This window comes from Terrapene carolina, unplaced genomic scaffold (assembly GCF_002925995.2).
Source record: "Terrapene carolina triunguis isolate 2854851 unplaced genomic scaffold, T_m_triunguis-2.0 Scaffold89, whole genome shotgun sequence".
NCBI lineage: Eukaryota > Metazoa > Chordata > Testudines > Emydidae > Terrapene > Terrapene triunguis.
Window position 1 is genome coordinate 27,183,919 of NW_020664440.1, and position 13,271 is coordinate 27,197,189.

The window sequence follows — 13,271 nt, forward strand, 5'->3', positions numbered from 1 at the left end:
GTCCATCCTTGTAACCTTTAGCCCAGTGGTTAGTGCACTTACCTGGGCTGTGGGAGATCCAGGTTTAACGCCTGGCTCTGGAGCAGGCACTTGAACTCAGCTCTCCCTGCTCCCAAGTGAGCATCCTGTCACTAGGCTATTCTGCAGCAGGTTGCTCTTGGTCTTTCCAGTTGAAGCTGTTCTGCTTGGTATAAATACTTAACTATTCACTGTGCCACAGAGAGAATGGCTCTCTAGCCTGGTGATTAAGGCACTCACCTGAGAGGTAGGAAATGAGGATTTCAGTCTTCAGCCTGAGTCGAATCTCCATCTCCTACCTCTCAGGTGAGTGCCTTAATCACCAGGCTAGAGAGGCATTATCTTTTTGGACTAGATTAATTAATTTATTTATTCAAAGGGTCACAGCTTCACAATGGGACAGAGTGAAAGCAACTCACCCCAAAAGAGCTTATTGCCTGGTGGTTAAGATGCTCTGTTGAGAAATAGGGAAGGTGAAGTGCTCCAGAATGGGGATTCAAACCTGGGTTTCCCACATCCCAGGCAAGAGCCCTGACCAGTAGGCTGAAGATGATTGGGGCACACAGGCTTGCTTTCCTGAAGCTAGCCCTGAAAAACATTTCCCCAGCCAAAATGAATAGGGTAAAATTCATAAATAGTTTTGGGTCAACCAAAACTGCATTTTTCAGCAAATAAACTATTCATGCAACATTTTTTTTTGCCAAGCTCTAATCTTCCTCCTTTTCCCTCTGGAAGGCTTCCTCCTGCGGTGCAGGGGTACGACTGTTGCTTCTGCTTGGGGCAGCCCCGGGCTCTGGGACACCCTGCAGGAAGTGCTTGCTATTCCTGAGGCTACCTCTCCCGCTGCCTCCAGGTAGTGCTGCTACCCCATCGTCTTCTCCCATTCCTCTTCTGGCTGCCTCGAAACACTGCACTGAATCAGAAGGGAAGGTCATCCATTCATGGAGGCCTCAGCAAGTCAACAAGAGCATGAGCAGCAATAGCTCCTATGTCCAATTTTACAATCTTCCAGCTGGGCATAGAGAAAACTGGTGTGTAACCAGAGGGAGGGGAAAAGAACAGCACAAAACTCCCAATCTCATCCTAGAGGTCAGGGGAGGGAGAATACGACAGGCAGGGCCGGCCCACAACATTTTGGCACCTGAGGCAGGGAGCTCAAATGACGCCCCCATGTCCCCTCGCTTGGGCCAAAACTCTGAAAGGTCCGAATTCTGCCTTCTTCCTGTTCTACTCCTCTCACGGTACTACTCTGCTACCTACCCCAATAAAGGAGAACTAGCAACTTAAAATGCCTTGTTCAAAAATTTTAAGTAACACTTAACTTTCAAACACCTGAACAGCAAATGTAACTTTTCTTGTCTGCATAGTAAACACTGGCATTTTTATCTGTTTGAATAATCAAAGTGGTGCTTTCCGTGCCTTCTTGGTTGCAAAGATTTGAACGGCTTCCTGATGGTCCATAGTCTGGGCCAGCTCATGCTTTATTGAGATGGTTGCAAGGCCGACCAGCCTCTCCTGTGTCATTGTGGAGCGTAGATGTGTTTTTATTAACTTCAGCTTGGAGAAGCTGCGTTCTCCACTGGCAACTGTTACAGGAAGTGTTAGAAGTATGCGCAGAGCAACAAAAGCATTTGGAAAGAGGGTGGTCATCTTATTTGTGCACATATATTCCAGAACAGCCTTTGGAGTTGATCCTGCTGAAATGTATCTTGAAAGGACTTTCAGTTCATCACCTAAATCACTCGCATCAATATCACACATGTCATCACGTGTCAACACTGTCTCTAGTGCCCTGCATTGCTGGTGTAGGTCTTCTTCAGGTACAATGAGGAGTTTTGGAATATCATACAACATCCCAAATATACTGCTGTGTTCCTTGAGCTGCATGAAATGTTCTTCAACTGACTGTATTGCACAATCTAGCACCTGGTTAAAGAATTCAACTTCGAATTGTTGTGTGGGGTCTCTTATGGGATTATCCCGTGCCTCGTAATCAAAATGTCATCTTCTTCGGTGACTCTTGTATTCTTGAATGGGTGGGAAAACAGCTGCAGTGTGAAGTTCCTCTGCCAACTTCTGTGCACTCTTCAGAAAGTTTTGAAATCCCTCATCTGACTGGTAAGAATGTAGGTATGACTTTGCTTTGTCCAGTTGTTCCATTGCTCCAGATATATCAAGGTCACCACCTTGGAGTCTCTTGCTTACAACATTTATTTCAAACAGTATGTCATGCCACAACACTAAGCCACACAGAAATTTGAAGTTATGTATGTTTCTGGTGATTCCATTTCCCTCTGCCACTGTTCTCCCGCGAACAGTTCCTGTCATAACATTATCCTCCATAATGGCAACTATGGCATCATCTATCTTCCCAATTTGGTGTTTGATAGGCTTTATCGCCTCCATTCAACTTTCCCATCGTGTGGCACTCAGTGGTTTCAGTGTCAGAGAGGATGTTCCCAGATGTTGCTTCAAAATTTGCCATCGATGAGTTGATGCAGAGAAAAAGACATAGATGCTTTGAATTACATTAAAAAATTCAGCAGCCTCACTAGAAGCTGATGCTGCATCACTGACCACCATGTTCAATGAATGAGAACTGCATGGGACAAAAAAAGCTCGAGGGTTTAACTCTCGGATCCATGTCTGCACTCCTCTGTTCTTTCTTCTCATGTTGGCACCATTATCGTCTTGCACTCAATTTCCAAATTTCTGTAACAAACTCACTGGAAATTCCCCTATCAGATCCATCTACAATGCACGCATCCAGTTCCTTGAACTGAAATGCAGAATTCTGACGTCAGGCAGGTTAAGATGTTCCCTGTAGACACATGTCATTGTAAAGCCCAGAGTTTTGTACAGAAGAAAGCATATGATCTGAGTTTGGTTTTCTAGTCCTGTGCAATTTGTAAAGGACTAGAGGATCTGGCCCAAATCCAAGTATCTGAAGAGTGCAACTGCTTTGTGCTGGCATCATCTGCACCTGAAACTGGTTTACTTGGCTTAGAGTGGATCATCCCAGGGTAAAGGTGAGTAGTGGAGTAGAGCTGACACAGGGGCTCCCCATCCCTGCTACCAGCATAGCAGGGAAACAGGAGGCTTGGCTGGGATTGCTCTGAGCTATGACAATCCTTCGCTACGTTAATGCTGATTAACTAAAAGCAAAGGAAGTGTTTTGGGATACGGTGGTAGTAAGCCATGGTATGAAAGGATTAATGCAAAGGATTGCTGCTCTCCCAAAACAAACTCAAATACCAGCCTCCTGCGGCCATTAATCAGGGCATCAATTAGAGCAGGCTTCCCACTACTTGAAGATGGTTGCAGCCTGCACAGAACAGCTGGCAGACCAGGACAGTACAAAATCCTGTTCTGAGTAGTTTGGCCATAGCTAAGGATCTGGACCTCTCTTGTACATTGCATCTGTGCTGCTGAAGCCAATACTTCTGTCACTTCCTGACATAACACACCACAGGATTCTGCATTATACAAGTGCAAACACTGAAGTTTAAAAGAAGTGTTACTGGCGTGTTTGGGACCATGGCTGTACAACACAGCAATATTTTAAAAGGCAACTCGTTAAAACACTTGTAAACATGGACAGGAACAAACTGGATGTCCTAATAATTCTGTTCCCATTTGTAATGCTTTCCACAGCTTTATGGAGGATACATTAAGAAATGCAGCAGAAATGTTAGTTAACTTTTGTCTTTTGAGATTCAGGGCATGTTAGCAAATTCATTAACATGTCCACAACTGGCAACTATGCTTCCATTCATAGCTAAATGGCGTACAGTATGAAAGGGATAGAGGGAGAAGCTTGCTGTGCTTGAATATGCAACACCATTGCTTGCAATGCAGTTTTCCTGTTAGACCATGGCCTGGACAGATTCTATGCAGCGGCCACTAGATGGCAATACAGTACAAAGTGGACTGAGTGCAGTTAGAGATGTCAAGCTGCATACGAGATCCTTGGGAAACTACTCAGAAAATTCATATGATGCTGAGAACAAGGTTAAATTATCAGTTTATTTAGTTTCATGTTAAAGGATTTTATATTTGATCCCCCTTTCCCCCCCCCCCAATCCTGTCTTGTAGTGGATTTACATTTCAATCCATTTTGCCTTATCAGGGTTTCCTTCAGCCTTGCACACTTAATCCTAAATAACTTCCTAGTACTTGGGGAAGATTTAGCTTGGAGGGATTTTAGCGTAAAGCTTTCTGTGAACGGGCCATATGGCCAATTAACATGCCTGTGACTGAATGAGTCAAGGGTCACATGACAGTCAATAAATGACACTGCAGGTGCAGTGGAGAATCCTTTACTACATTTTTGAGCCTCAGGTAACTCATCTTTGTGCCTGAGTGCAGCCATTTTATCTCCATTATGCCATATAATGGACTGTCCTGAGCTGGTTCTGGACTTGCAGTGACTGGGAACCTACCCCAGCTGCTGTCTGTAGTGCCCAGGATGACTGGGCTTTGCCTAGTCACTGCTCTGGCAGCTTTCAGTTCTACCCTAGTCCAGAAGGCTTGACACAGGTCACTGCCGGCAACCCCACAGAGGCTAAGCCCACCTCTCCTGCTTTAGCTCAGACTTTGCCTGAGTTCAGTCAGCCTTTGAGAGCATTGCTTCAATGGCAACTTCACCTATGGTGGCCGGCGTGAAAAGAGGCTGGTAAAAGCATGGCCTGGACGGAGTACTTCATGGTGGGTGAGTATAGGGGAGCGGACCCTGAGTGGGTGTTCATGTGTTGGGATGACTAAAAGGAGACTCCTAGGCCTCTTTAACTCAGCAGAGACCTACGATGGCAGTTCGTGCAGGATTTGGGAAAGGTAAGAGGTTTGGTGGCTGAGGCTCCTAGGGCAGAGATTGAGTTGTTTGGCTCAGAGAACCATTCCATGTTTGCTGCCTACAATTGGGGAAAATATGTTTTGGGTGGTGCAGTGAATTCAGCGCACCTGTTGCAGATGGGAGGTTGCTCCTCCTTCCTGTACTTAGCCCAATCAAAAGGGATTGCATTTTAAAAGCATTCTCTTTCCTTGGTAAGTGGATATATTGGGGGAGCTGCTAGAGGAGACTGACTCTCACCTTGACAATACTGAACTTGTTGAAATACTTCATAGACCTCAGCACCTGAAGGAACACAGCACAGGACTGTATACATTCTTCTTAGCTTTCCGGTGAGGTATAGGCACATTGACCTTTTGGCTGATGCAGAGTTTCGTAGATGCTATTATGTTTTAGCTTTGTAGCCTGTAATGCTATCACTGTTTGGGATCTCATGGTCTTCTCAGGAGTCAGGGAACCATGACCCTGCCCATACTTAGCTTCTTGCCCCTGTGTACTGTTGCAAGGCTGATGGGAGAAAGAACGTTGGTCCTCCAGCCACATTTGGCTGCTTCCCAGCTGGAAGTAATAGGAAATGTCTGTATCTCTGGCTTTAAACTCTTTCTGTTCCACGTTGCTTTCATGGTGGTATGTATTTTGGGGAAGAGATGGTCATAGCTCGTTGTATAGGATACCCTTGAGTCTATTAAAAGCTAGGATGCTGCTTTGCTTATTTCTTGTCATATGTCCCGCTGCTTTGTCTTGGGTTTCACCTCTTACTCCCTTATTCCTTTCATTCCACTTCTTAATCTTTTTAGCCACTGACTTTTCCCTCCTCTCAACGACTGCAGGGAAGTCCGGTGTCTGGTCATAGTGTGATCTACTGGTCAAGAAAGATGGTCTCCCTCTGGATTTTCCCCTGGATCCCGGTAGCTCTGCTGGAGGCACTGACTGCTGTCTTCTCCACTGGACCTGATGTTATCACTTTGCATGTGGGAAGGAGATATCAGACAGATGGCCCCCCCCCAAAACAAACAAACAAACAACATTGAGATGAGGATGAAGGAAAAATAGACTCGGATAGACAGATGTTCCTGGGGACTGCATTGTTTTAGGACACCCAAATAAAGCATAGACATCAATGGGAGATGTGCACATGGATTTGTGGGCAAAATTTGGCCTCAGATATTTTTCAAATAAGACAGATGAATATACAGGAAGGCTATATTATAAAGTTAGTGGCTTGAACTTGCCCTCTGTGATACAGTTGTAATGGTTCAGTTATCACAAAGAGTTAGAGAAGCTGGCTTAATCATTAATTTATAAGACTTGTATGTTTTGTTCATACCAGTCTGAAAAATAATCCAAGGTGGTTTCTTAAAGGTCAGTAAATCAAAGTATCAGTAATTTCTAGGTGAGGTATTTCTGAGACCTGTAGTCAAAAGCCTTGTTTTATGTTTTCTGAAACATCAGCACCTAGTGTTTGAAGTATAAGTACAGTAATTTGTCCTGGTGGCAAACATCTTAGCATTAGGGTCACATATCAACAGGAGTTATGCTTTATGCATGTGAATCGAGGGTAGCAAAAAGTTGTGTTCTGTTGTTTAATCAACAATAGAGGGTACATGTCTATCCAGGAATAATTCATTTATTACCAAGAATAAAAAGAAAGCAGTTGGAAATACTGTTTTATTTCAGATTCTAGTTTGGGTGTAGAAACAAGAAAAAATAAAATTCTGCAACTGAAGTCAAGTGCTAGGGCATTTATTAAACCTAATTCTCACACCACTGATTCCTGACTAGAGGACAGAGCCATGTGACAAGAAAAAACAAGATCTGAGATACCATACTGACGAGTATGAGAACCTAGATACAAAGAAAAGAGAGTATCCTGTCTTAACATCTCAGACTTAAGTCATAGTCAAAGAGCTGCATGAAGTAGTGATTAAAGTTCACTATATGGTTTGTCTGAGGCTAGTAATTCAGTAGCCTCAGGTTTAAAAAGAAATGGCTTTTGGCCAATTAGCCACTAATATGTCCTAGCTCAGTGGCTCTCAACCAGGAGCATGTGTACCCCTGGGGATAGGCAGAGGTCTTCCAGCAGCTACATCAACTCATCTAGATATTTGCATAGTTTTACATCAGGCAACATAAAAAGCACAGGCTACAGTACAAACTAAAATTTAATACAGACAATAAGGTCTTTATACTGCTCTACATACTATACCCTGAAATGTAAGTACAATATTTATATTCCAATTGATTTTTTTATAATTATATGGTAAAAATGAGAAAGTAAGCAATTTTTCAGCAATAGTGTGCTGTGACACTTTTGTGTGTGATTTTTGTAAACAAGTTGTTTTTAAGTGAGGTGAAACTTGAGGGTACACAAAACAAATCAGACTCCTGAAAGGGGTACAGTTGTCTGGAAAGGTTGAGAGCCACTGTCCTAGCTCACCCAAGAAGTTTTGGGCTTAGTGCAGAAATTACTGAGTGAAAAATCTATGTCTTTGGTTATACAGGAGATCAGACTAGATTATCATAATGGTCTATTCTAGCCCTAAAATCTGTGAATCTATGAGGATTGAAACACAGTCTGACCAAGCGAGGATAAGTGATATTTTCAGATGATACAAATAGGTTGAGTTTTGATAATACAGCCTTATTCACCTGCCATCCCGGAAACAAGTCCTGGGAGAGTTCTTCTGTGGGTAAAGAAGAGACAAACAACTGCAACATTCCAGCTTGGGAACTCAGAGTGCTGTAAGTGTTCTCTAGATTCTCTTAAGCAACACTACTGCAGGTGGTGCCTGTTGTGCCTAATTAGGCACAGGACAGAACTAGAAAGCTGACTCCAGCTGTGAGGGGCTTAGGACCTTCCTTACGTTACAAATGCCCTTTTGGGGGGCTACAGTAGGAAGTTTGGTGATAAAGAAGAGTTTTCAGTTTAGGGAGACTTTGATAACTCAGGGGGAGGACTGATAACTGAGCTTGTTCGAACCTTTTGCAAATGACTTGGGAATTTTGTTGTTTGTGAACTTTTTAGTAGCCCTGGGAAGAGTTAGAGGAGAACCTACTTTTAAAGGAGATGTGTCTGTAGTTTGGCTGTTTTAGTAATGGATCCAATGAATGTGTGCTGACCGTTCCTGCGTGCGTGTGTGTGTGTATGTATGTATGTATTTATGCTCACAGTAAAGAAGCTTGCACAGAAAGGTTTGGGTCTCAGACTAGTTTGTGGGGCTACCTAGTACTTCATACTGACACTGCTGTATATTGATTTGTTTAGATTCAAAATAACACAGGAAAAAAGACGCCAAAGCACCTTTACAAAAACTTAAAATGCAAACAAATTACTTTGCACCTAGCCCAGCAATAACCAGGACAGCAAAAATCAGTCCTGACAGTTAGTTCTTCCTTCCCCATCTAAAAGATAGACCCCATTGTATTTTGCCCTCCTGAGGAGCCTAAGTAAATAGGCCTTGTAGCCTGCCTTGAAAGTCATCAAAATATGGTTATTTCAGTCCCAGGTGGGAATGAATTCCCAAGCTGAAGGCCTTTTGTGGCAATTGTGTTGGCAGTAGCTCCCTTTCTTTTATACTCCGGATTCCAGCTCAAGCACTTCCACTGATCATAATTACAGTAGGTGACAGGCTCTCAAGAAGACAGGTTTGTAGCCTTTGGGTAAAATTTTCCAAAGTGCCCAAGTCCTATTTTCAAAAGATGTGGGGACTTAAGAACCTGCCACTCATTGCAAGTGAATGGGACTTAGACTCCTATGTGCTTGTCACTTTTTAAAAAATGAGATTTAGGCTTCAAAATCACTTAAGTGCTTCTGAAAATGTAACCCTAAATCTACTTGTTAAATATAAGACTTGTCAGTTCAGAATGTACATGTTGGTGTCAAAGGGCTCACTATAACCAATGCTACTTGGAAGCATTATTTTTTTGGGGGGGGAAAGGTGCTAAGTTTAATTACACATTTGATCTTGCTAAGTAACGTGCATCATTTAATATAAATTAAGACTATCTTTAATACTCTGTGTGTATATATATATATAATATAATAAAATTATGCAAAACCTTTAATAAATGGAGTCCAATCCACAGACAAAGAATATAGCAACATTACTGCATTCCCTGTTCTAAAGAGTTTACTTTTGGTAATCTGGTTATAACTAGTCCGTATAGATTATACGGACATTTGTTAAGAAGGGAATAGGGTGCACTGATTTCTGTAGATATCAATGCACATTAAAACACTTACAAGCCTGAGCTAAAATCAAAGAGATCAAGGGGTGAACAGTGGATGGTCCCAGAACTACTGAAGTTCATCTGTGCGAGATATTAGGAGGTCACTCTAGGGTGCATGACCCTCCATACTGACAGCAGTCCTGCCACTTGCCCCCCCCCCCCGAGAATTAAGTGTTGGGAGGGGAAAGGATGGGGACAAGATAAGTGGATCTGCCATTGCATGCATCCATCAGTTATTGCCCTTCTCTCCCCCCTCCCCCCCCGTGGGGTAGAGGCTCTAGGGCAATGCCACCCACTCCAACCTAGAATATAACCGCTGAAGAGTGGCTCTGTTGCCACTCTGTGGACTCTGGCAAGGGGGGCATTCCTTGCTGTGCAGATCCTCAGTTATGGGTGCTGGGCTCTAGGAAGAGGACTTGGGCTATAATGTATACATACTTTTTTGAGTTATGTGTAACGGTCACATATGTTTCAGTTGCTTCTACAGAGATTGGATAATTAAACTGATGTGGTTAAACACTGGAATAAATTTCCTAGGAAGGTTGTGGAATCTCCATCACGAGATTTTTAAGAGCAGGTTAGACAAACACCTCTCAGGAATGATCTAGATAATACTTAGTCCTGCCTTGAGTACAGGGGGCTGGACTAGATGACCTCTCGAGGTCCCTTCCAGTCCCATGATTCTGTGATATTACCTTAAAAAATTAAAAGCAAACTAATATGAAAAATCATATTAAGTTAATGTTCAAAGGCTCCTGCCACAATTATAAGGTCCTGGATGTGAACTGCCTTAATATCATGGGGAATTAACACTGATTCAATTTACAGTATCTAGTATATATTTTAAATTCAAATTCTTTGTGGAGTGAGGTTAAAATGTCATTCTCCAGATATTGGGCCGGCTCTACTATGTTACATGAACTTTACACCAGAATAACTGGGGGGGGGGGAGGGAAACTGATGTAATGAGTGGAGAATCAGGACTTTCTTTTTTTAGTCACAGTATCTTAGTGTGTGTTTCTGTCTCTCCTTCATTGTTTTGTTCCAGCTTTGTCTTTTCTTTGTGTTATTGGATGTTTTGATAACTGTAGCTGGCATAAACCTGCTTTTGCTTGAGTTGTTATGAGCCTATATAAAGCCACTTATGATATATCAGTTTTATTTCATGTTTCTTTGTGAATCCAAGTAAAACTACCAGGCTCAGTGTTGGCAGTTATATTTCTCTTGTTGTCATGATCACTGACTTAATTTCTTTGTGACTGAGAAATAAAGCACAGTGTCTTTTCCTGCAGTTGAAAGGGCTCAATCCAAAATGCATCAAACTAAATTGCATAAATGGTCAAAAGACATGTTACATTAATCTGAGTTAATCTTCAAATGAGAAGTGTTTAAAAAATTGCTCTGATCTAATCCTGAGAATTATAAATAAGGAAGCAGTGCACAAAGGAACTTTGTATATTCAGTAGAGTGTCCTATGATGGCAAAAGCACATGCGAGTCACCCCGAGTATTACATCATCCAGAAAAGAATAAAACATCATCTCTTATATGAAAGGCGTATCAGGCAAAACTGTGTATTTGCAAATCTTAGTTTTTTGGTCTCTAATGTCTCATAAAATGTATAAGAGGTTATTTTTCCTCTTAGATTTATCTTTCCTGGACATTCAGTGGCAATCTTTACTTAACTGCAAAGCGTAACCCTGGGGAGAACTAAATCACATGGAAAATTCTCTTCTGCTGAAAGATTTTTAATGAATTATGACAGGCGATTTTTTTTTTGTGGGGGGCGGGAGGGAGAAGAATGAATGAATAATTGTGTGAATTTTGGGAACTGCTTACATTGTATTTATTGAACCTTCTCTCTTACTCTTGTGTATGTGTGATAGTCATCTGGGGGGCTTGGGAACTATAGGAAACGTCTCATGATAAAGGACACGTTCACTTTGTGCAGAGCAGTGCTCCAAAGCTCATAAGGTATGCAGTACTTTTGTACCAGGTACAAACTGTAATGTATATTTGAAAATAAACTTTAATTAAAACTGTCGCCCTCATTTGCTACGCAAACTGCATTTTCAGTGTGGGAACTCATCCCGTGAGACTGCAGGTCAGTTTCTATTCTAGTCAATACTACAACTTTGGGCCTATAGTCGTGGTGAGAGCAAGCCACACCATGCTGGAGAAGTGGAAAAAAATGATGACCCTCTGGATTTGTTCCTACTATGACTTCCTTTGTGAAAGACTGCAGGAGAATGGCTGGTGGGTAGGAGATGCAGCCATAGCTGAGAGGGAAGTACTCTCACTACAGTAAATTCATAGGCAATTCTGCAACCTGTGTATTGATAAAAGGTTGGGCTTTGCTTTCTTAATCATGGCTCACAAAGCACCATCATAGGTTTTGTCCAACATACTTTTTAAAAAGTTAGGCCCCTCTCAATTCAGAGAAGTGTGTGATTTTTTTCAGAAGAAATGTTGCATCCTCTCTGTACTCCTGGCAAGCCCCTTCCTGTTACAACTCAGGTTATGTAGATATTTGGCTTTATGTTGGTAGTGTCACTTGTCTTCTCAATCGCTGTCAAATATTTGCAATTCCTTAGGTTCCCTAACAGAGTAAAAAAACCCACACTTTATTTCCTTTCCTTCTCATTACTGTTTATCTACTGCAAATGCTTCCTAAACCTACTTCAGTGATCTTGATTCAAAAATAGCCTATTTGTAGAGAGACACTTATTGGCATTTGATTATAGTACCGGCTGACCAGTAATAATGGCTACACCTGAATGTTTGTTTAGGCCTGGCCTACACATAAGATGACCCAGCTATGCTGCTCGGGATGTTAAAAATCCACACCCCTGAATGATGTAGTTAAGCTGACCTAAGTCCCCATGTAGACAGTGTTAGGTCGACGGAAGAATTCCTGTTGACCTAGCAGCTGCTTTTGGAGGGGAATTACCTACGCTGATGGGAGAGGTTCTCCTGTTGGCATAGGCAGTGTCTATACTTCAAATGCTGCAGCGGTGTCACTGCAGCATGTCAAGTATAGACAAACTCTTAGATTGTAAACTGTCTCCGTAGTTACTCTTTGATTAGACCAAATAAGGAAGTGTTACTTACTCCTTCTCGTAACACAAGAACTAGGGGTCACCAAATGAAATTAATAGGCAGCAGGTTTAAAACAAACAAAAGGAAGTATTTTTTCACACAATGCACAATCAAACTGTGGAACTCTTTGCCAGAGGATGTTGTGAAGGCCAAAACACTAACAGGGTTAAAAAAAGAACTAGATAAGTTCATGGAGGATCGGTCCATCAATGCCCATTAGCCCGGATGGGCAGGAATGGTGTCCCTAGCCTCTGTTTGCCAGAAGCTGGGAATGAGTGATAGAGAATGGATCACTTGATGATTACCTGTTTGTTCCCTCTGGGGCACCTGGCATTGGCCACTGTCAGAAGATAGGATACTGGGCTAGATGGACCTTAGGTCTGACCCAGTATGACTGTTCTTATGTCTAGATTGGACAGAGACACACTATGCGAGTTGAAACTAACCAAGGCCCTAAGGCTGAGAGATCCCAGGATGAAAATCTGAGTATTTCCGGAGGTGGCTGCTTGGCAATGTAACTCCTTGCCACATGAAATTGGAATTAGCACAAGCTTTGGTGCACAAAGAAATCCTTGCCTGTTTGCACTTTTTGCATTAATGGTAACACCACGTTGCGCAGCCTTATTTCTCCAAACCAATGGAAGATACAATGTTGGAAAGGAGCAAAACGGACAAGAAATAGTTATCCTTTTAAACAAATGTTGGCTTTTATGGCAGCCAAGTATTAGTATGATGGGCTCCTTATAAATGCATCAGATTAATACAATTTTTGTTGGTAATACCACGTACTTTAAAGTAGCATTGACCCCCACTTAAGACTACAAGGAAGTTGAGTACTTTCCTTAAAAAAACCTGTTGTATCTATTTTCACTTATTTCTTTGTTTCCGCTTCTGAACAGCCATTATATGTGGTAGACACTTAATGATAACTGATAAGGAGTGCTACAAAACAGAACTAAGCTTAAGACCTAATTTGCCTCATTGTCCTATATGGCAGCATTGCAGGATGCTATGGCTCTCTTGCAAAGAATTCAATTCCTTATTTATATGTTAGATGCATATTAGGAAAACACATG